Source organism: Desmodus rotundus, chromosome 4 (genome assembly GCF_022682495.2).
Source record: "Desmodus rotundus isolate HL8 chromosome 4, HLdesRot8A.1, whole genome shotgun sequence".
In the NCBI taxonomy this organism is placed as follows: domain Eukaryota; kingdom Metazoa; phylum Chordata; class Mammalia; order Chiroptera; family Phyllostomidae; genus Desmodus; species Desmodus rotundus.
The window spans coordinates 21,723,799-21,746,924 of NC_071390.1; the positions used below are offsets into that span (position 1 = coordinate 21,723,799).

Genomic DNA, 23,126 nt, shown 5'->3' on the forward strand with positions numbered 1-23,126 from the left:
AGGCACAAAAGGTGACATAGTATGTAATTTCATTTATACAAACCGTCCAGAATGGAGAAATCTATAGAGGGGGATTTGGGAAGTGACTACAAATAAACACAAAGTTTCTATTTGGAATGATGAAAATATTCTGGAGTTAGATGTTTGCACAACTTTGTGAAGATACTAAAAACCACTGATTGTGTTATTTGAAGGGCTGAAATTATGGTATATGAATTAGATCTCATTTTTTAAAAAAGAGGAAACAAAACCCAAGACTCAGTGAGATGAACAAAGTTGCCCAAAGTCCCACAGACAGCAGAGGATTAAGCTGGGATCCCAAAATCTGAACTAGATTTCCTGTAGAGGGTGAGAACCATAGGGAGAGGCCCTTCAGCATCCTTTGAGGCTGGGTCCCAGCTGCCTTGCTCTGCCTGTCTCCTTTCAGTCAAGAAGTCACATTTGTGTCTAACCACAGTTCTACCTGCGGCAATCAAAGCCTTATTTTTCTAGGTTATCCTCAGAACAACTTCTGTTTGTCAGTGTCTGGCCCACACCTGAAACCCCTTGAGTGTTCCTAACACTCCCCTTGTCCTCCCTCTCCACACTCCTAAGGCATCTTCTCAACCCTGCCTGATCCAACCCTTTGGGCATCCACCTCTCTCACTTCTTGAACGTCTCAATTCTGTTGCCAGTTGCCCAGGGTACCTGGGAGGAGACCTCACCCTGGCTGGTCTAGTCTAAGTTTGGCAGAGGTCATAGTCGCCTAGGGGCTCACTGAGACTGTCAGGCTGCTCTCCTCACCAATCCAGCAACCCAGGGACATCCTGCCTTCCCCTGCCCTCATTGCTGCCTGCCTGCCTTCCTGCCTGATTTCTTTTGGATTTCCCAACAACCTCTCCTGCTTATCAGAGCCAACTTTTATCTCAATCCCGTCCTGAGCTGCTGGCCTCCCTCCAGCTGGGGTTCTTCGAGCCCAGCTCAACCTCAGCTTTTGTCTTTCAGTGGGGTGGTGGCGGAGGGCAGGGTTACCCTCTCAGGCCCTTCTCTGCCCAGGAAGATGAAACAAGCGCACCAGGATTCCTTGGGTTCTGACCGGAGCACAATGCTGCAGTGTAGAATTTTCTGAAATGGGGGAGGAGACTCAGGGCTCAGACTCATTGCAGCTTGTGTTCCATCGCCTCACGGAGCAGCCCTGCTAGGAAAGTGGAGGGGAGGGGAGGGAGACAGGACTCACAAAGCACCAGTGGTGTCCTGGCCACCTTCTCGTCTGTCCAGTCCTCCAAACCCCCGTGATGTGGCTTTTGTTGTCTCCATTTTACAGATGAAAAAACCAAGGCACTGAAAGCTGGAAAGGGACAGACAGGGGGGACTCAAATGCTGCCTTTCTGACTCCGTTCATTACAAGCTGCTTCCTCTACACCAAACTAGGCAGATGTGGTCCTTGCCTTGCAGAAGTATCTTTGCGCACATCTAGGTGAGTCCAGCCCTGAGTCCACCTGGTAACAGCACCCGCTTCCAGCACTAGCCATCCTCACCGCACCCCCCCACCCCAACACACAGCAGGCATGCAGAATAAAGAAGCGCCTCCAATTAAAAGAGGAGCAGCTGGGGCTGAGGCTGTGGCAGAGAGAGGAGAAAAGGGAGGGCTCATCCACAGGGGGAGGCCCCTCCGGATCCCACATTGCTCCCTTCCCCCTCTGGGAGAGACCCCTGAGCCAGGGGTTGTCCTTTAGCTTAGGGGTGTGTATGATAACTTAATTACTTTGTGTTTGTGGGGCTGTGTGTCCATGAGGGGGAAGCTGCATGTGGAAGTGTGCCTGACGGTGAGGGTAGCTGTGCTTGTCTTTAAGGAATAATTTAAAAAATCTGTTTTTTATGTTTTTACCCAAATATGTACTGAGTGTCCATTATGTATCAGTGTCAGGCTGTTGGGCACAACCACAAACAAGAGGCATGTTGGTAGGAGTGCAGGGTGGCAGGGGAGAGGGAGTCTCCATCTGTTTTACAACTGGATCTGCCTGTGTAAGGACGTGTGTGCCAGGGAGAATGCAGGTGAATGCATGTTTTCTGTGACAGGGTGATTGTGTGTCTCTTCAACTGTTCCTCTGTAGTGGACACGTGCACACTGGTGTGAGGGTGTCCCTTGACTGGTGTGTGAAAGTGTGACTGCAATAATAATGTGTGCTGCTGATGGTGGGTGTGCAACTGTGCAAGGAGTGTCTTAGTTTCCAGTGTGGTGGTCAGGAAAACGGCCATATGTGGGCCTGTGGATGTGGAAGAGGGAGACAGGGTATGCCCAGTAGGTATTTAGTAGGAAAAGGGTGGAGCAGGCTGAGAATATGTAGGGGACATGTTACATGAAGCGGACCATGGTGGGACCACTGAGGTCTGGATTCCTGCCCACCTGCTTCAGTAAAGGGGCAGGAAGTTCCCCCTTCCACAAAGGAGGCAGGCACCGTGGGTGACTTAGGGACTTAGAAACCCAGTAAAGGGGACCCCACCTGTCCAGAGCCCTAGGGTGGGGGTGCTTGGCTCCAGGAGCCTAGGTCAGGGAAGGAGGGAGTGAGCAGGTCAGGCTGGTTCCAGTCACACAACTCAGTGACTCATAGGGCCTGGGAGAGGGCAGCAGGGGTTGTACAGGGCCAGCCCCAGGTGCCCCCACCCAATCCTTACAGTAAGAGGGACCAGGGACTGAGGACCTCTCCAACAGGAAGAGACAGGCACACATTTCCCATAAGTGGAGGGCAGAACATGGAGGGACAGGGGACAGAGATTCTCTGATGTACGATACACCTTAGTGTTACCTGGTGTAGGAGCCAGAGCCTTCTCCTACTCCCACCCCACCCCACCCCAAAGCCTGCTTGAGCAATAGGGTCCCTTTTACATCTGGCCCTCCCCTCCAGGGCTTCCCCTCTCAGCTTCTGACTCAGGGAAGCTGTTGGCCCCATCACCTCTGGGCACCGAACTTGGGTCTCCGACCTCTCTCTGACCAACTCCCTCCCAAAGGAGAACCAGAGACCCTCATGTCCCACCACCCAGCATGGGTGCTCTTGACCCACTATATCCTGAGAGGTCTCCTCTCAGGGCTCCAAAACAGGAAAAGGGTAGGACAGCAGTGCTGGAGATGGTCCAGGGCAAGCCAGACGCCATAGCTCTGTCCCCCACCGCCCCCCCACCCCCGCCCCCAGCTCCAGGAGAGCTCCTTGGGCACCCGCAGGTGGGCCTCCCACCAGGGGGCCCCAGTGGAGCTGCTCGTCTTAGGGCCCAAGGCGCCAGCAGGGCCCAGCCTCCCATCCTTAGCCTCTATTTTTGGCCTGACTCAGCCGCTGGGTAGGTCCTTGCCCAGCCTGAGGAATTTCGGGTGGCAGAGGGCACCTTGGGGTGTGGGAGAGGGAGCGGGAGCAGAGAGAACACTAGCCCGCCTCGGGCCAGGTCTCTGAGGGCCACCACCCACCGGCTTCTAAGGACCACCCTACTGCCTGCCACGCATGGGGCTGCCCAGACTCCCTCCTTGATGGAGGGCTGGGCCTCCGCAGCCGTAGGGGTCCCTCACTCTGCCCCCACAGTGAAGCCGAGAGGAGCGAGGTGTCCCGACCACTGAGAGCCTGCAGTGCTCACATCTACCCAGACTTCTCGCCTCAGTCCCTCGCCCCTAGGGAGCATAGATTTGGTTTCGGGGGGGGGGGGGGCGGATGGAGACCTTCGAGCCCCAATACCGGGACTCTCAGCGGGCTTCAATGGGGGTTGTGGTGGCGAAGGCTGAGTTGGAGGTCTCAGAGGTCGCCCCTGGGAGCTCGGGCCACCTTGGCAAGGATAGGTCTGGTAATTTCAGGGGCGCGAGGGTATGTGGGAAGCTACTGGCCCCCACCCAGCCGTGATGGGGCTGTTCTGGGGACCGATAACCCGGCTGGCCGGGCCCCCACCGGCCGCTGGATGAGAGGGCCTGGCAGTCCGGTGAGCCCGGTGGATTAGGGAAGTGTTCTCCCAGTAAATGGGCTGAGCTGGAGTTAGGGTTTGAAATGAATTCTCCAAGCTCCTCCTCCATCAGGAAAGCGCGGGGCGGGGTGAAGGGGGGAACGAATTCGGTCTGGGAAACCCAGCTGCTGCAGGGCCGGTGGCGGTGGCGGTGGCGGTGGCGGTCGGAAGTGGGGGTGACGTGTCCCACACCACGTCCTGACTGCGCACGGACCGCGCTTGTATGCAGATGACCACTCGCAGGCACATGAACACCCGAGGCTTTCCAGGTACATGGTCGGAGCAGCTACACACCCTCTCACTCCCACTCCCAGACCCACACTCGCCCTTGCACACAGAACTCAGACATTCCTGAGTGCAGTCCCCACGGATGCTCACAAAGCCTCCCTCACACTTCCGCCCCAAGGTGCCCACAGGCACACCCAGCCACACTTACACCTCCGCACAGATGCAAAACAAACCCTCTCCCTTCACACACATAACCTACGGGTCACACGTGCACAGGTACGCACACACTGGGGACGCGCTACACCCCTTTCCACACGCCTTTCCTGCTCCCTCCCTTCGCATTGATTGGGCTCAAGCAGCCACATAATTTCTCAACTTTTCCGATGAGGCCTAGGTCATCCTCTCTCCGAAGGGGGGGATGGGAGCCGCAGGTGCCAGGAGTGGGGGCGTGCCACAGGGGGAGGGACTGTATCCATATGCATAGGCTGCTTGCACAAAGAGCAGCTGCCCGAAGCTCAGCCCCCGCAGGCCCAGAGTTGCGCAGAAGCGGCGGCCGCTCAGCTAATTGAATTAGGCCGGTCAGGCCCTGCCACCCTTGCGCCACCGGCGTCCGCTTTGCCACCCGTCCCAGGGCGCCGCAGGCGCTTGTTGGGTGCCTAGGGACGGATTGAGGGAAGGAGGCACCACCGCCTGAGCCCCGGCCTGAGGCGGCCTCTCCCCCCAGAAATAATCCCATTGTCCCGCGGGCTGTGTGTGGCACTGGGCGTCGGGATCCCCAACTGGACCGCGACGCTGTGATTAATGGGACAGTAGAGAGGGGGCTGACACGGCCCTCCTCTACTCACCCTGTCCCTGGTTCTCAGCTGCCTCTGATTCGGGTGCCCCTTCCCCACCTGGGAAGTGAGGGGGGAGGAGGAAAGAGGCGAGCCCACCGCTGGAAATTAGAGGGGTCGGATGCCTTGGTGAGGGAGTGTGGCGCACATGGGCAGGTGCAGTGTGAGGGTGGAGAGAGTGAGTGGGTCCGGGCCCGGGCTAACTCCATGAGCCTGCAGAGCACTGTGAACCCTAAGCCCTGCACAGTGGGTGAGGTCTCCGGCAAGTGTGGTGTGAATGCGGTGTGGGTGTAGAGTGTGGGGCTGTGTGTGAGTGAGGTGTGCATGGGGTGTGTAAGGAGACCTCACTCCCCCTCTGGGGGCCACACCCACCCCAAAGCCAGGGGCTGAGAGTCTGGCGCTGTCTAGGGTCCCGCAGGAAGTGCCTTCCTGGGCACTTGCCTTCCTCTCAGCCTAGATTTCCAGTGGCCTCACCAGAGACCCCATCTCCAGCGACTGAGCCCAGGGCATGCAGGAGCGGTGAGCACACAGACATGCTTCTGAGTCCCTTGGGGCAATTTCACACTCTTACCTCCTCCACCCAGAGGCAAAAGACATGGGGCTGGCCCAAAGTGTGTGTGTGTGTGTGTGTGCGCGCGTTTGCGTGTGTGTGTGTGTGTGTGTGCTAGGAGTGTGTCCTACAGAGTGAGCCATGTGATCCCAGGAGGGTGGAAGAGGGGTTGCCACCCTGGGAACCTAGGGCTGCCATGGGCTTTGGAGATCGTTCAGTGGCCAGCACTGCTACTGAGACCCTGTTCCAGCCAGGACCCCTGGTCCCAGCCCGTCCACCTGCTGAGCTTCCTCCAGCCGCCTAAGTCACACTGTGAAGGTGAAATCCCCCAGCAGCCCGACTAGGGCTGGGAGGGACCCAAAGCTGGGGGCCTTGTGCCCTCCAGAAGGGTCGGTGCATTCAGCAGGGACCAGGAATTTTTGGAGGAGTATTGCCAAGGGGAGCAGGAGCACCCTCCATACCTCCGTGCCCCACTGCCCAAGGCTCCTGAGGGGGGGATGGGAGTTGGGGTGGGTGGCAGTGATCTGGGGGCCAGGCCTCTGCAGCCCGCATGGTATTTCCCGGGACTTTTACTGCATCACCAAGATGAGCGGTGACATCCCCCTCTCCCCTTTCATAAATATTGCATCTTCCCAATGCAATTACAGGAGACGGAGCGGCATGAGCATTTACTAAATAAGATTATGGGGTAATGCTAATGCAGTTTATGTCTGCGCTCTGACACCAGACAAACTCCCTATTAATAACCTCTCAATGAGGCAGAAGGCTCACAAGGTAGAGCCTGGGGCTGCCCACACCACATGTTTGGTAAGAATGGCCACAGCATGGCCACCAGGCGCTCCAAGGCTCTGCCTGGGCTACCAGGACCACCCTCCTCTCTGGGCCCCTTGGCTCGCAGCTGCCTTTTTCCAGAGGCAGCCTCACCATCTACCCCCACCATCTACCCTCACTTCTTCCACTTAACTTCCTTTTTGGGCAACAGTTTGGTCCCAGCTGGTGTGCCACCCCTCTCTTCAGAATCCGGAATCCACACTGCTGGAGGGGTCCAATTCTCCTTCCCTAAATGGAGTACAGGACACATTCTTCCCTGGTTTAGAAACTGCTCACCTGGCCAATGGGAAAAATCAAAGCCCTTTATCCCACCATTCAACGGCCTCAACTTACTTTATGCTTCATCCGTAATGCCCCCTCCCAGTCACTGGCTACCATTAGCCATTTTGTATCAGCTGTGATAAACTCTCTCCTACCTTCCCACTTGCACCGCACTTGAGGCTGCAAAGCCTTGACAATACCCACCCTCACTGCCCAAAACAACATTTTTTTTAAGAAAGAAAGGGAATTTCTACCCCTACTTCCAAAACTCAGCTCAAATTTCTGCCTTCCCATCAGTCTCTGTTCATGAGCCCTTCCAGTGGTCAGCAGCACACTGTTTAAAAATCGCATCTTTTCGTGTTGTGGACTTGGAGTCTTTGGAGTCCCAGCCACACTGCTTCACGTACGAATGTGAATCAGAACGGATCAGGTAACTTCTCTGCCTACCCCCCACCTTTTTAAAAAATAAAACAGGCACAGTGAGCTCTGTCTTCTAGTTCATCAAGCTATTATCAGAGTCAACACAACAACGAAACAATGTAAAAGTTTCCTAATGCGTCTGTGCTATTGCATTAACATTTATGTAAGGTGTTCGTTAGACCTGCTGCTCTGGGAGTCACTAACACTGAATGTTGTCCAGTCCTGCTCGGGTCCCCAGACCCAGCTGAGCTCCTTGGACATGCTAGACACCCTTGCCCTGGCCTCCCTAACTTCCCTCCTCTTGAGGGTCCCATTGAGGGGACGGGGCTAAGGCAGTGGAGACAAATCCTGGGAAAATAGGATGTCAGCACAGCAGAAAAAGTTCAGACAGGATTTCAAGGTCAAGAGAGTCATTCCCGGGCCTCAGGCTTCATCCTGGTGCTGGGTGGTCATTAACGCAGCCCTGGATTCTTCTTGGCCTCAAAAAAAAGACGTTTCATGCCCAAGGACCACAGTAATGAGGAACCAGGGAGGGGCTGGGTAGCCTGCAGGCTCAGCAAAACTTCTCCACCTCAGAGGCCTCTCCTCTTTCCTCCCTCTTCTCCATCCCTCTGAAGTCAGCGAAACCTTTGAACAGCATCTATTAGGAGGTTCCTTAGCCTCTGGAGCAGGTAGAGGGGTGAGGCGCACTGGCAAGTCCCATTTACAGGCCTCCTGGAGCCTCTCTCCTCTGCTCCCACCTCTCTACCAAGGCCAAACTGTCTTCGCCTCAGAGAGGCCATAGGGTCTGTAGGGACAGACTGGAGCCCAGGGCCTGGAAAGTGGCAGGGGCCAGGGGTGGGTAGCAATGCTTTACTGTATTCTCCAGTCCCTTGTCCCTTAAAACTGGGGCTACGCCTGGTCAGGCCAGCACATACGTACTAACTGTGACCTGCCATCCCTGCCCTGGGCTACAAGTGACACTGAAAGCTGCAAACCTGTCATATCAGACTCACCACAGCATTCCTTTGCTTATTTATGAAGCGTTAGACTCGACTCTCTTTTCTTTTTCTCCCCACTTAACCCCTCTTGTCCAGTCTTCCTCCTGAGTGCTGCTGGAAACCTTCCCAATCAGCCCCTTTGCCCAACTTGTACAGCGTGTGCACACAAACATACACCCACTCACAGGTAAGTGCAGACCCTTGCTCTCAAACACACACATGCAGAGAGAGAGAGAAAGAGAAACAACACACACGAACTCCTGAGCCCATCAGCCCATCCCTGAAGTCCCAGGCCCACCTATGCAGACATGCAGTTGTGTTCTCTCCCCCTGAAAAGTGTGTACGCAGAGAAGTACACTACCACAGTTTCGGAAGTTGATGCTGCCTTCGAATCTTCCAGAGCTTGTCAGGGACCAGAGAAGTGCCTTCTTTTGTGCTTAGTGGCAATTCTCCATAAAGAGCATAACGTTCATTCAGGGCGTTTGGGGCTTGTATACAGATTGTCTGTCATGACTGGGATAAAACACTCCCCGGAAGGCACCTGAGCTCTGAGTCATCCCAGAGGACCTGGAGAAAGAGGAGGACAAATCTGAGCTGGGGGTGTGGTGTGTTCATTGGAACCAGCACCTGCCCATCATCTGTACTCAGTAAATCACCTGAAGATCCTAGGGCGGGAAGGAGGAACCAGGGAGCAGGCTCCAGAGAGTGTAGGTTTTGAAACAGGAAAGGAAGGAGCTATTTGGGCCTCTCTCAGGGAGTGACTGTGTGTTTCAAAAAGCACAAGGTAATGATGGTGCTTTCCTGGGGGGTGGCTACTTGGGCCCTGGCGAAGGGGAGCTTCACCTAAAGGGTTTCTTTCCCCCTCAGTGTATTCAGGAAAACCCTGGGGAGAAAGAGAAATGAACTAGGGTAAGGTGTGGGGCTTCAGGGGGCCAGAGAAGAGCCAAGTATGAAAAGACCAAAGGAACTACTATTTGAACAGGCTCCAAATTCTCCCTCTGCCACTCTACTGGCTGTGTGATCTTGGGCAACACAATCTCTCTGCCCCTCGCTTCCTTTTCTATAAAATGAAGATATTCTACGTACTTTGTATGATTTTGCTAAAGATCAAAAGAGATGGAAAGATGTAAAAGTGCTTCGCCTCATGGCTGGCACGTGGCAGTGTCCTGCAGATGGTGGTTGTGTGTGAGAAGGGGGTAAGGAGAAAGCCTGAAACCCAGGGCAGGAAGATTTAGGGTCCTCTTTCCCCAGAGGGGACTGGAGCTGCTGGTGCCAAGGCGGGACCCAGAGGAAGAAGGGCAGCTACAAGCTGCAGTGACTGTTCCCAGTCAGGAGAGCGTGCACGGTGGCCAACACTCTAAAGCTAGGCCGCCCAAGCTGAAATCCTGTAGCTGTGCAGCTGACAGCGAATTTCTGTGACTTGGCTTCTCCACCTGAAAAATGGTTATGATAATAATGATACGATCTAGTCTATGGACTTATTATGAGAAGTGAATGAGTTAATATTTGTAAAGTGCTTAGAATAGTACCTGACTATTGCTATACAAACATATGCCAAGTAAATAAAAACAAACCAGGCTCACACGCTAACAGGGAATCGGTGCAGGGAAGAGCTGGGAGGAAGCAGGGCAGCCACAGGCCGGGGCAGCCTGCCTCTTAGGCTGTGGCATCTGCGCTCTTCAGAACCCCGCTCTCTCAAACGCCCTCTTTTTGCCTCTAGTGGCTGTGGTTTGTTTACCTTAGGAACAAGTTACCCTTTTAAGTTTTCAGGTTGCTCAAGGGTTTGTTAAGGGAAAAGGAGATATTTCTTTCTTTTTTTTTAATATTTAATTTATTTATTTTTAGACAGAGCAGAAGGGAGGGAGAAAGAGAGGGAGAGAAACATCAATGTTTGGTTGCTTCTCCCACACCCCATACTGGGGAACCTGGCCAGCAACCCAGGCATGTGTCCCGACTGGGAATTGAACTGGCGACCCCTTGGTTCGCAGGCCAGTACTCAATCCACTGAGCTACACCAGCCAGGGTGGAGATATTTCTTTATATGGTGTTGGTGGTACTGTGAATTGGTCCCATTCTCCCAGGGTTTGGTAAAACCACAATATTGTTCATACCCTTTGATCAGATAATCCCACTTTTGGGATCATACCCCCCCAAAATAAAAAAGCAATTTGTACAAAGATGTTTATACTAGCACTATTCATAATAGCTCAACCTTGGAAGCAACCCAAACACCCAACACTAGGGAAATGGTTAAGCCAGGCAGGGAACAGCAGCCCAGGGAGTAGTGCACAGCCATCCACATCGCTAGATGCGGCACGGAAGGAGTCGTGGGACCTACCGAGATGCCAAGCATTATAAAAATGGCGATGTTCCCCTGGAAAAGTTATAGACCTACTGCCCGATGAATCTGAGGCCCACCAGACATGTTCTTGGAACCAGAAAAAAAATATTCTCAGTTTCACATGAAAAGTAAACAAGTGAACCAACACATATCAAATAATTTTCTAAAGAAAAGCAGATTTGACCAGATGTTCAATCATTTTGTTATAGGGCAACAAAATGAAATCAGTATGGTGTAGGCACCAAAGCAGACGTTTCCATCAGTGGGACAGAAAAGGGCCCAGAGACAGACCCAACCAGCTGGAGATTTCAGATAGATGTTAGGAGACATCTGTTAATTTTATATGATATATTTATATCATATAAAATTAAAAGCAAGATAGAGTAAATAATTAAAACAACTAAGAGGGTGTGTAGGTGCAGGGGAATATAGGTACAATGCAATGTTAAATGTAACAAATTCCAAGAAGACTGTATGTTCTCACAACTACCAACTCCAAAAAGGTGCAGGCCCTCCTGGCGGTGGTAAGAACAAGGGGTGAAACACTGAGATTCGTGCACAGACTTGGTGCTTCTAACTGATGGCACTTTTTGTTGTTGAGAAGGTAGGAGTTGAATGAAACGGGGAAGGAGGGGGAGGTGAGTGCTCCCATGCTCCCACCTTTCCATCAACGCAGACTTCACAGACAAGAAGTCGGTGCTGCTTGTGGAAGGGCTGGGACTATATCTGCACCACGTCGGATGGGGGACCCAACAGTAGAGAGCCCGGACAGAGGGCTGTGAATACTTGCTACCTTCTCATTTGACTCTTGAACCTGGCCCTGAACCTGGGCTTCCTTGCCCCCAAACCAGACTCAGACATCTACCAGCTCCCTAGAAGCCAAACTGCCTATAGGTTTCCAGTTTCAGCCCTCCAGTTACAAACTGGGTAGCCTTGGACCAGTAACTTAACCTCCCTGGATCTGAGCCTTCTGATCTATCAAATGGAGATCAGGATGGCACCTAGCACAGAACTGCTGTGAGGACTAAGACAGGGGACTCCTGTAAGCCCACATCACAGTGTGTGGCCCAGGGTAAATTCTCAGTCGAAGGTTGGTTATGATTTGGGTCGGGGTTGAGGAAATTCGAATAAAGAAGGTGGAAAGCAGTGTTTGATTTCCTGGATACCTATGTCTTCTGGGTCTCCCGTTGGTTTTGCAGCTGAGCCCACCTGGCTTTCTCCCTCATCTCAGCTGACAAGAGAGACTTGGCCAAGAGGGGGTCTTCAGTGTAGACCAAGAACCCAGTGCTGACACGCAGGGCTCAGCTGCCTCAGCTTCCTCCTCCCACATGGGGTTCAGCCTTCCTCTCCCTGCAGGGTAAAAGACAGGCCAAGTCTCCACCAAGGATTCAGGAAAAACAGCCTGTTTGCCTGGGGCATAAAGAGAGGAGGGGCTGGGTTCTGGGCACTTGACTTTGGGCCATGTCTCCCTGGGCAGAGGACTGGCCTCAAGGCACGCTCTGTCCTGCTGGGAGCATGCTTGCACTCCCAGCAATGGCTCCCTCCAGTTCTAGACTGCAGCTCCCGCCATGAGGCTCCAGGCTAACAGGAAAGCGGGGATGCTTTTCTTCAACTGTCTTTCTCTAGCCTTCTTGCTAAGTCTGCCACAGACTGGGCAACAGGAGTGGGAGGTGCAGTGAGAGGTATGTTTCCTGTGGTCTGGTCTTCCCTGCATGTCCCTCACATATAAAGCTGGGGGTTTCATTATCTTTTGGTGAAAAGTTTTGTGCTTAGCCAAGGTAAGACTTCCAAGAACCTACTTATGGCCACCGAGTGGCCCCCCAGAGGGTCAAAGGCAGTGACCACGGGGTCTCTGCAAGATGGAGGGACATGCAGGGCATGGCTCTTTGAAAGCCAGGCTGCAAAGCGCTTCCTTCTCCTGGGGATGGGACCAGGTGAACCTTTAAGAGCCACAGTGACTGCAGAAGAAAGTGAACCTCAGCCATGGAGACAGGGGAGCCCAGAAGGGCTGCAGAGAGGAGAGAAGAAGGAAACCTGGCGAGAGCTGAGGAGCCTTCCTGATTCCACAGTGAGGGCAAGCTCACATATGTGCTCATAAATTTTGAACCCAGACAGAGTTGGGGAGGTTGATTACCGAGAAAGCTTTCATGCATTCACCCATTTATTCATTTATTTATCTCCGCAGCCAACTTTGTTGAGCTTTGCTCAGAGCCAAGGATGGTGGTGCCTGCAGGGTTGAGCTGGGAAAGGGGTTTAGGAGGGGCCCCCTGGGGGTGGGGCAGGCCCAGCTACACTCTCATTTCTGGCAGAGCCTGAACCAACCACTTCTCAATCTTTCTGGAATTCCTGGTGACTTTGTACTTTGCCTGTGTTTGTTATTTTTGCTAACCCCTGTTTGCCTGTAGTTCCTGGTGATTAGAAAAACAAGCAAACCAAGCCTCAAACACGAGAAGGGGGATGTATGCTTGTCTCAGAGACCAGGAGCAGAAGAGACCTGTAGAGCTGTCGAGAGAATGAGAGAGACAGAGAGGTACAGGGAGGGAGAGCCAGAAATCAGAGTTCTCCTCCCTGTCCCCACTCCTCCCCCATGACCCTCACCCTCTCCCTCATGTCCCCAACCTCCATCCTTATCCCTAACTCCTCTCCTCCCCCTCCTCCCTTTATAAGTCCCCTAGCATCATACAGGTTCTCAAGTCCCCTCTGCCTCCCCCTTGGGAGTCTGGCCTTGGGAGGGGGTGCTGGAGAACTCAGGCTGGGCCTGAGCATCCCCCTCCCCAGTGAGCTTTCATTCTGGGACGCACCCTGGCCTCTGAGGGTCAAAGGTGGCAGCTTTATTTACTCACAGCCATGCTCTCACTGCGCCAGGTCCTTTCATCATTTTTATAACTGAAACAGCCCAGTGGCCACAGGCCCTGGGAGACCACCCCTCCACCTCCCCTCTCCCCCAGCCTCAGACACACAGACACTTGCGTCCCTCCAATAAAGGCTCTGCTCTCTCAGCAAAGTACAGCTTTACTCTCGGGACGGTTTTCAGCTGTTGATTCGACCACATTCCTCTGTCTGTTTAGAGCCTGAGCCTGAGAGCCTGAGGGTTGACCCGTGTGTGAGAGTGGGCACGCGTGTGTCTGTGTGTGTGTGTGTGTGAGAGAGAGAGGCTGAGGGTGCATGGTGTGAGAGTGTGCATTTGAATTTGAACACCAAGGTGCATTTAACGTGTCTGTCTTTGTGTCTGAGAATGTGTTTGTGTGTGAGACCCTGTGTGAGTGTGTAAGCGTGAGTTTTGGGGGATTTACACACACATGTGTGCATGGTAGCCACATGTGTGAGAGCAATGAGAATGTGCATAGGGGCGTGAGAAGCTGTATGTGTTTTGTGATTGTGTGAGTGTTGAGGTGTGCAGACTTGTGTCAGAAACACGCACACATGAATCTGCCTGTGTGCAGCTCCCATGTTGTGTGTGCGCATGTCCAGGAATGAATATCGTTTAAACACGTGCCTGCGCAATAGCAGAGATGGATCTTGAACTCTCACGTTAACAGGCAGAGCCAGACCCAGAAGTTAACACACTCTGTAATGTCAGTTATGTAAACTACAAAAATAGGCAGAATGAATCCATGGTGTCGGAAGCCAGAACAGGGCACTGCGCTTGAAAAGGGGCGTCAGCGGAGGCTGGGTACTGATGATTTTCCACGTTTCGATCAGGACGTTGTTTACTTGGGTGGGTCCGCTTTGTGGAAATTCATTGAGCAATACACTCATATAATAATAAGCCATAAAGGACATACATACTTAGGTACAGTCTGGATTTACATTATAATTCAATAAACACTTACCCCCACAATTGAACATGCAGACTGTCCCTATACCTTCCCTCGTGTCCCTCGCGTAGGCCACATTGCTCAGCTTCTTCCACTGTCCCTGGGCTCTCTTCCTCTTTCCCCCTCCTGCCCCCTCCAGGTGAGGGTGTCTGTGTGTGTAAGGGGCGTATGAATCCACCTGGGTGCGTCTGGTGAAACTCCTGCCTGAACCACAGCTCACCTCCAAGGTTCTCCCAGCCCCACAGCTCGCCTCCCCACCTTTTGCTCACCTTTCGGGACCTCCTCTTGGAGCTCAGTGTCCCCTTCTATGGCAGTGGCCCCGAGGGCAGAGCCCAGATGGGGGGAGACCAGGTCCCACCCTCCAGGAGCCCCGCAGCTAAAGTTCTGGAGCGGGTCAGGCCTCAGGTGCGCACACCAGTGAGGCACCGCTGGAAGGCAGCCACTCTATAGAGGGACAAAGTGCACACGGGGGAGAGTAGGTGGCTGGAGGGCTTTAGCTGAGGATGGCTTTTTAGGAGAAAAGGGGTCTCTTTTTGAAGACCCCCCAGAGGTGGACCATGGCTGCACTAGTTACACTTCCAGAATCTGGTTTCCTAATCTGTGAAGTCAGAGAAAGCACTACCCTGTGACTGCCTGTGTGTGTCTGTGCACACACCTGCGTGCACACACCTGCGGGTGACGTGTGTGCACATGCCGTGTGGTCAGATGTGCACGTGAGCCCCTGGGTGTGACTTTATAGCTACCTGTGCTCCTGCTCCATGGAGGAGATAAAGTTTATCCTGTTCCTAATTATTCTACCCTGTGACTTCCACACACACTTGCCTACCACGTGGTCCAGTTTGGGATTCAGAACCTCTGATTTGTCCAGGCCTCCAGGACCTAGGGTCTACCCTGGGAAGGGGGCTATGCCTCCAAGGGGAGAGGGGCAGCCTGGCTCAGCTCCCGCATCTTCCCCGAGGCTGGGCCCATTCACTCCTCCAGCCTGGTACCCCTTGGCACCTTCAGTAACTAGGCTCTGTCAGCTCCATCTCAGGCCCAGGTCCCTTCCCCAAGTCAACGCCCCTCCCACCCCTTCCCAAAGCTGATCAATCCACCTGGTGACCCAGAATCTCCAAGAGGTGCCTTCAGTGCCCCTCTTCAGGGGAACAGCCATCCCACCAGAGCTGGGAGCTGAGTGGGGTGGGGGTAAGGGGGGCAGGCTGATCCCTTTAGAAGGGGTTGGGGAAATTAGGCTTGCTGCTGCCAGAAGCTGCCTTGCCATGCTTCTCTCTGACCTCAGCTCGCAATGACCCTCCCCCACTGCTCCCGGCCTCTCTTTCCGGCTGGAGAGTGGCCTCCTTCTCCCCACCTCCACCCTCAACAGGTCAGTCCTCCTTCCTGGTTCCTCTGACATTTCGTCTGAGGGATTCAGTGGGCAACTTGAGCATGCCCGCCCCCCCCCTCCCCAGCAGTGTCCTTGGAAGCATGAAAAGGATGAGAGCTGGAGGCAAGACAACCCTGTCCTCCCCAGGCGTCCCTTTGAGAATGGGGCCCTGGCTCTGAACTCTTGAAAAAGAGCAACCCCAGTCTCCTCAAGCGCCCTAGGTCTCCACAGACCAACAGGCCAAAAGGGTACACAGAACCCCTGACTGCCATCTCCCCCTCCTTGATGGAAGGTGGGCCAAGATGGTGTTCCTTCTTTTAAGGAGATGAGAAACACAGCCATGTGTATACAGATACACTAAATTGAAAAAAAAATTTGTTGAACACTTACTATGTGCCAGGGGCTGTTCTAAGAGTTTCACATAGCTTAGCTCATTTAACCTTCACAGCAATCCTGTGGAGAAGGTACATTCACTATCCCCATTTTAATGATAGGGAGACCAAGGCACAGAAAGGTTAACTACGGCAGTCATATCTCCAGGATCATATCTCCAGTAAATAGTGGGTTCAGGATTCAAACCCAGGCAACATGGCTACTGAGCCTGTGCTCTTAACCACCAGCTATAACGCACGCATAACCACCCTTAAGGGTACATATTTACACACCTACTCATACTTAAGACAAACCATCTCACAATTATTTCTGTAGTTGTGCATAGAAATACATCATTACCCAGATGTTAATCATACCTAACATTTATAAAGCAGTTTGTTTACAAATCACTCTGACACCCAGACGCCGTGCCGGAGAGAGACGGACAGCTACCCGGCAACAGGCAGCAATCAAGGCTGCCGTTCACTGACTCAGCTGAGGCTCAGCTATTTGACTGGAAACCATATGGGCTTTCCCCCCTTCTTTTCTTTAAATGAAAGTAATATATTCTTAGCAGTAACATTAAAACAAGTCGAGAAGTACCCCCCTTCCTCCTGTTACTCCCATGTCCAGGGGCAGCCACCGTTAGCAGTTTCTTCGTGTACCCTCCGGAAATTGTCAGTGCACATGTAAGCAAATAGCATTACAGATTATAGCCGGCTTCTAATCCTTGTGGCAAAATCCTGGGGAAGAGCCTCTGCTTCTCCTCCTATTGCAGATGAAAAACTCTTAAAAAATGGGGTAGCCCTGCGAAGTCACTCAGGTATTAAGTGGGGAAGTGCAGTTGCCAATCCAAGGCTTCCTGACCTGGAGTCTGCATCCTCTACTCCCTTCACTCCATCGCCTCCCCCGTCTGATGCTGGCGCCAGGACGGCCCAGCTGAAGCCAGAGGCTCCATCACCCCCAGGAGTGGTCCAGGACCGTGCTTTTAGGGCAGGCCAGGACCTTGGCTGGAAAAAGACATCCATTCTGGCAACCCAGTCTAGGGGAGGACTTGCTGGGCTGAGCCCTAATGGGGAGGAGGGGAGGGAGAAGGCCTGGGAACCTGCATGAGGCTACATAAGGGTCCACATCAGCCAAGGCATGGGTCCCAGTATGCCCCTCTTGAGTCCTTATCAGGTTTCACCTAGGCCTTGAGGTTATGGAGGGCTGCCTTCACAGCACCTCCCAGCCAGCACACAATTTCAGGAAGGGGGGCGGTCTGTGGCTCCCAGAGAGAAAAGGGACCTTTAGATAAGACCTCCCACTCTTTCTCCCCTGCCTCAGGGAGATGCTGAGCAGGAGCAAGGAAAGTATTATACTATTTTTAGCTCCTGGATATGAGGGGTCACTGTGGAAGCCCATGGCCCCTAGGTGAGCTTTCTGTGACCTCCCCCTACCATAAGCTCTCACAAGGACCCCCAGACCTGTCCTCAACCCCTCTGTCATACAGAGCCTGCAGGGCCGGGACCTGAGGAGACATGAATTGCCAAGGCTCACCCATGATCCCAGCTGCCGAGACTTTCCCAAGTGGCTCAGCACAGTGGTGCCAGGGTGCTGTGACCCAGGTGGCCTGGGCTGTCCCTCCTGGGTCCTATCTGCCTCAGGCCTGCGACCCAGTTCTCACTTCTCCTATCCTTATATGGAATCTGGAGAACGGGTCAGGGGCAGGTCCAGGCTGGGCCCACCATTCCTGAGTCCTCAGGGGACACCCTTCAGAACAGAATCCTCAGTGAGGTGTCCCTTTCCCACCTGAGCAAGACAGAGCTTGCATCGGGGATCCCTAAGGTCAGTGCTCCATGGAGGGAGAGAAAACCGAGGTGAGGCTTGCAAGAGCCAGAGGAGGGACTGAGCCTGGAGCCGTCTCTTCACAGTCTCCAGGCCGAGTTGACTCTGGGACGAGGCAGGCCCCCACTGAGAGCTCGCCCTCTCCCTCACTCACACACAGCAGAGCCTCCCCATGACCCTGTCACACCTCAGTGTGAGCTTAGTCCTTCTGAATCCCACAGCTCCGCTGGGTGCAGGGCAGGCCTTTGTCCGAGCCACGTTATTACCTGTTGATAGCGACAGTGTTGAACTGAGAGTCCAAGGACCAGAGACCATTCGCAGCCTGACTTCTAACTGAAGGACCTTGGACAAGTCCCTTCCCCACTCTGAGCCTCAGTTTGTCCATCTGTAAAATATAAGAGTTGGACTCAAGTTAGCATCATGGGAATCTGGGAATGAGCTGGGGTGAGTGGACTTGGCAGTGGATGTCCTGCTTGTTAAATTAAGCAGGCTCTCTGGGGGTCTGGGGAACACTGTAGGAGGTAAGGACCCTTAAAAGGATGTTATTGGTCAAGAAGAAGGGATGCATGTATATGTTCTGCATGTATACACGAGGTGTACATTTGTACCCAGGGGCATGAACACATGTGTAGGGGTGTGTGTGTGCAGCAGCTAATTGATCCCACCCTCCCAGTCGGGGTGGGGGAAGGGGCAGAGAAGGCAGTCACTCATTAGAAGGCAGCTAATGGGCCCAAATGGCCATGTCAGCAAAGGCTGAGCTCAGATGAGATTCCTCCCAGAGGGGGGTGGGGGGAGAAGTGAAATAGGAAGAGGAGGGGAGAAGAGAGCAAAAAAGTGAGGCAGGAGGGGGGAGAAGAAAGAAGCCTTCTTGGGAGAAACTATAAGATTTGCCATATTTGACTTTGTCCCCATGAATAATATCTCCCAGCTGTGAGGGGAAAAGGCTCCGTGACAGGAGGAGTAGAGAGTGGGGGAACTGGCGGGGGAGGGAAGGAAAGCACGTGTATGTTCACGCGCCCACAGACACAGGTATGCCAGCCTGCACTCACAGGCCTGCACAGTCTGAGACACGAGGACACACAGCTCATCGTGCATCAACATGCCCCCATGCACACGGCGGGGAGGGGCGTGTGTGTGCTCACCCAGGGACACGCCCCTTGCACAGGTCTCTTGCACACAGAAACACAGGCACATGGAAATGAGAATGTATATTCTCATTTCATTCTCATGTACATTCTCATTTCATGTTTTTTCACCCAAGGATGACAGCTCTGTGTTAGGTGTGGGGAACAGGGATCCCCAACCTCTGGACCATGGACCGGTACCAGCCCAGGCCTGTTAGAAACCGGGCCACACAGCAGGAGGTAAGCTTGAATGTACTGTGTTTGAATTATCCCAAAACCATCCCAAGCACCACACACCCCCACTCCCACCAGTCCGTGGAAAAATCGTCTTCCACGAAACCGATCCTGCTGCCAAAAAGGTTGGGGACTGCTGGTAGGGGAGATGAAGATGAAGAGGACAGGTTCCCTGCCCCACAGAGGCTGACATTTTAGTGAGGGGTGGTGCTAAGGAAACCGGTCATTCAAGTGGTATGACACGTGCTGTATACCAGGTGCACACAGAGATGCACCTTTCATCGGGATCCTCGTGAATCACTTGCTGTTCTCTTTGCCTGGAGCCATTTTCATCCTGAGGGGTGGGAAAGGGGGAGCCAAGGCCAGCATCCCTTACTTTTCTTCACCAGCTGAGCCCTCGCGTCACACCCCCCTCCTCCCCACCTCCCTTCACCGCACCAGATACCTGGCATCCCTTCCAAAGTCTCTTGCTTTCAAATTGTGAAAATGAGTGTCATGCCTTGATATTAGCAAATCAGATTCATAGTCTGGACAGCCGGTGATGGTGGGGGCGGTCTCCAAACTACTTTCCAAAAGGATTATTCCTATTGTGCACAAAGGAAATAAAGACCTGACTCTAAAAGTGTTAGAAGACAATACATGTGTATGTTAAATAATTTTGGTTTAGAGAAGGCTGTTTAAAGTCAGACCCAAACCATTAAGCAAGCCATCGAGGAAAACGCTGATAAGTACACTACACTAAATTTGAAACTGCGGGTACAAGATTGAAAATGACAGAAAGATAAGCAGCAAAACCGTAACAAATATTAACATCCAGAATAAAGAATTCTAACACAATAAGAAAAAATGTTAAAGCCCCATTAGCAAAATGGGCAAAGTATATGAACAGGCAATTCATACAATAGAAATACAAAATATTCAATAAATTTAGGAAAATTTGCTGAACTTTAGAAAAACACAATCATAATTAGTGAAATGCAAATTAAATAGAAGATTGATTTTTGCTTAATCCATTAGATTAGAAAAAAACTCAAAAGGAATGCTAATGTCCAATGTTGGAGAGGATGTATGGAAAGTGGGTTGCTCAAACTCACAGACAGAAAACAACTTGATCGTTGCCCGATTGGGGGAGGCAGTGGGAGAGTAGGTGAAAAATGTGAAGGGATTAAGAAGTACAAATTGGGCCCTGGCCAGTGTGCCTCAGTTGGTTGGAACATCGTCCCATACACCAAAAGTTTGCAGGTTCGATTCCTAGTCAGGGCATATAGCTAGGTTGTGGGTTTGATTCCAGGTCTGATCCTAGGTTGGGGTGTGTACATGGGGCAGCCAATTGATGTTTCTCTCCCATTCTCTCTCTCTAAAATCAATTCTTAAAAAAAGAAGTACAAATTGGCAGTTATAAAAATGTAAAGTACAGTATAGAGAATATAGTCAATAATACTGTGAAAACCATATAAAGTCAGAGGGGTACTAGACTTATCAGGGTGATAACCTTGCAGGTTATGTAAATGTCTAATTACCATGTTGTACACGGACGCTAATATAATATTGTATGTCAACTGTAATTGAAAGATTTTTTTAAAATTTTAATGAAAAGTGGGTTGTCTCATCAGCAATTGGAAGCACATCAATTGATCCAGTCTTCCTGGAGATACCTTGGCAGTTTCTATTAAAATCACTAACAGTCATCTTTGTCTTAGCAGCTCTGTTTACAGAAATCCATTATCCTAATACAAATATTCATGTCTGCCCACAGGGTCACATACCGGAGTGTCCACTGAGCATTATAAAACAATGAAAAGTTAGAAGCAACCTAACAGTCTACTGGTGAGCAGAGGATGGCTAAGTAAAAAGTAACTCTCTATGATATGGAATACTTGATATGTAGCAGTTAAAAATAGTGAGATAGAGCACTGGCTGGTGTAGCTCAGTGGATTGAGTGTGGGCCTGTGAACTAAAGGGTTGCCAGTTTGATTCCCAGTCAGGGCGCATGCCCGGGGTTGCTGGACAGGTCCCCAGTAGGGGGCATGCAAGAGGCAACCACACATTGATGTTTCCCACTCTCCTTCCTTCTCCATCTCTATAAAAAATAAATAAATAAGTTCTATAAAAAAATAATAATCATAGATCTGTATGTATTCATTCATCAGTATCTCCAAGCCATATGTTTTTTAAGTTATATTTTTAATTAGAAAAGTTTGCAGAAAAATAACATTTGTGTGCAAAGATAAAAGTGCACTCCCAAAACAGTATATTTGTTTATGTCTGACATATACAAGATCTGTCTAGAAGGTATCCAGCCATGTATAATATGAAAAATAGAGACATTTATTGAAGAAGATACAAGATACCAGAAACACTGTACATAGGACACTGACGCCTCAGTCCCCTTCAAAGTAGACACCTTGGGACCTCACACAGTTCTCTCAATTGCCATCAGCTGCCCTGTCGTATTTTCCTGAATCTCATCAACAGTCTGAAATCTCTTCCCTTTCAAAGGTGATTTTAGTTTTGGGAAAAATCAGAAGTCACAGGGCACCAAATCTGGGCTGTAGGGGAGCTAAGTCACCTGGGTGATTTGATGTTTTGCCAAAAACCTCTGCACAAACCATGATGTATGAGCAGGTGCATTGTTGTGATGAAGCTGCCAATCACCATTTGTCCATAACTGTGGCCTTCTGAATCATCCAAATAGCTTCCATGGAGGAATATTCAAGCTTAACGCAAAATGTGACGCAGATTCATTGCTCTACTTGCTCAGTCATTTTGAATGCTAGCTCACACAGTACACATGCTCACTCAGCATCTACCACCCCCACTGACTAGTACAGTGAAGTCGTCATTGTTCACATATGCGTGTTCCAGGCCACTCTCCTTGGCAGCCAGGTTACACTGATGTCATGCAAGCTGTTCTCATTATATTAATGATGGCCGAACTTTTTCCAGACAGATCTCGTACATGGATGTAAATGCAGAGGCAATGATCAGAAAGGATAGCCAGTAAACTGACCATGGCAGTGACCTCTGGGGAGAATTCTGGCAAGGGTGCTTCATCTATGTTCCTTACAGCAAAAGGGCACTTGTAGCTTACTTGGCTGGCTCTGCCAGCTCTACCCTTGGGACTCTGAAATTTAAAATAAAGGTACATTGACTGAGTTAATAAAGGCATCAGCAATGAAACTTGATATACGCACACGAGGAACCAAGAGTCTTATCCACATCTTTGGCAATAATTCTGCTTTGGCAAATGTCACAAGGATTTGCAGACTGGCTAGAATCTCTCATTTTACAGAGGTAAGGAACGATGGCCATGGCCCAAGCCATAGCTGCCATGGAAAGATCACAAAAGGTTAATGGAAAACAGAGAATGGCAAGGTGTTCTTGCCTGACTTGTAATTGTGGGCTTAGAGACAAGTCCAGGCCCAGGAGGTTCTGGCTGTACCTACAGACCCTGGATTCAGTCCCAGCGATTCATGGCAAATATTGAGTGATGGGTGATGCTAACAGTCACACTAGGCAGCCCTCTGCCATGGAGAGAATCCTGCCTTGCACATTTCCTCATCTGTTCCTCATTGTAACTCTGACAGGGAGCTTCTGTTGCTAGCCCCATGTCACATTTGACCTTCATGATGACCCTGTGGGGGCTTCTCTCTCCACTGCAGGCATGAAAACTTAGAGATGTAATGTGTCCAAAGCCACAGCTGGTTCATAGCAGAGCAGAGACGGAACTCTGGATTTTCTGGGATTTTTCTGCTAAGACATACAGGCAGTAACTGCTTTTCCCACCCACGTTTGTGCTCTCACACCCAAGCCCAATCATTCACACTTGGGAGCACCCATACCCCACATGGTTACACTAGCACACTTGCCTAGTTGCACTTGCTCTTTCAAAGACCAACACATTCACACTCATACTAGTGCATGCACTCAGCCTCACAGGCACACACCTACACACACCACAGACACACACACTCTCAGTCTCACTTA

The 23,126-nt window shown here is 51.6% G+C and overlaps 1 long non-coding RNA gene across 1 annotated transcript; it reads left to right on the forward strand.

Moving 5' to 3' along the window:
* Nucleotides 1-1,324: 1,324 nt before the first annotated feature.
* On the forward strand, nt 1,325-21,245 carry LOC123479271 (uncharacterized). The gene is made up of 3 exons (XR_006654838.2): nt 1,325-1,456; nt 19,043-19,145; nt 20,896-21,245. It is a non-coding gene; the product is annotated as an uncharacterized lncRNA (long non-coding RNA).
* The last annotated feature ends 1,881 nt before the right edge of the window (nt 21,246-23,126 follow it).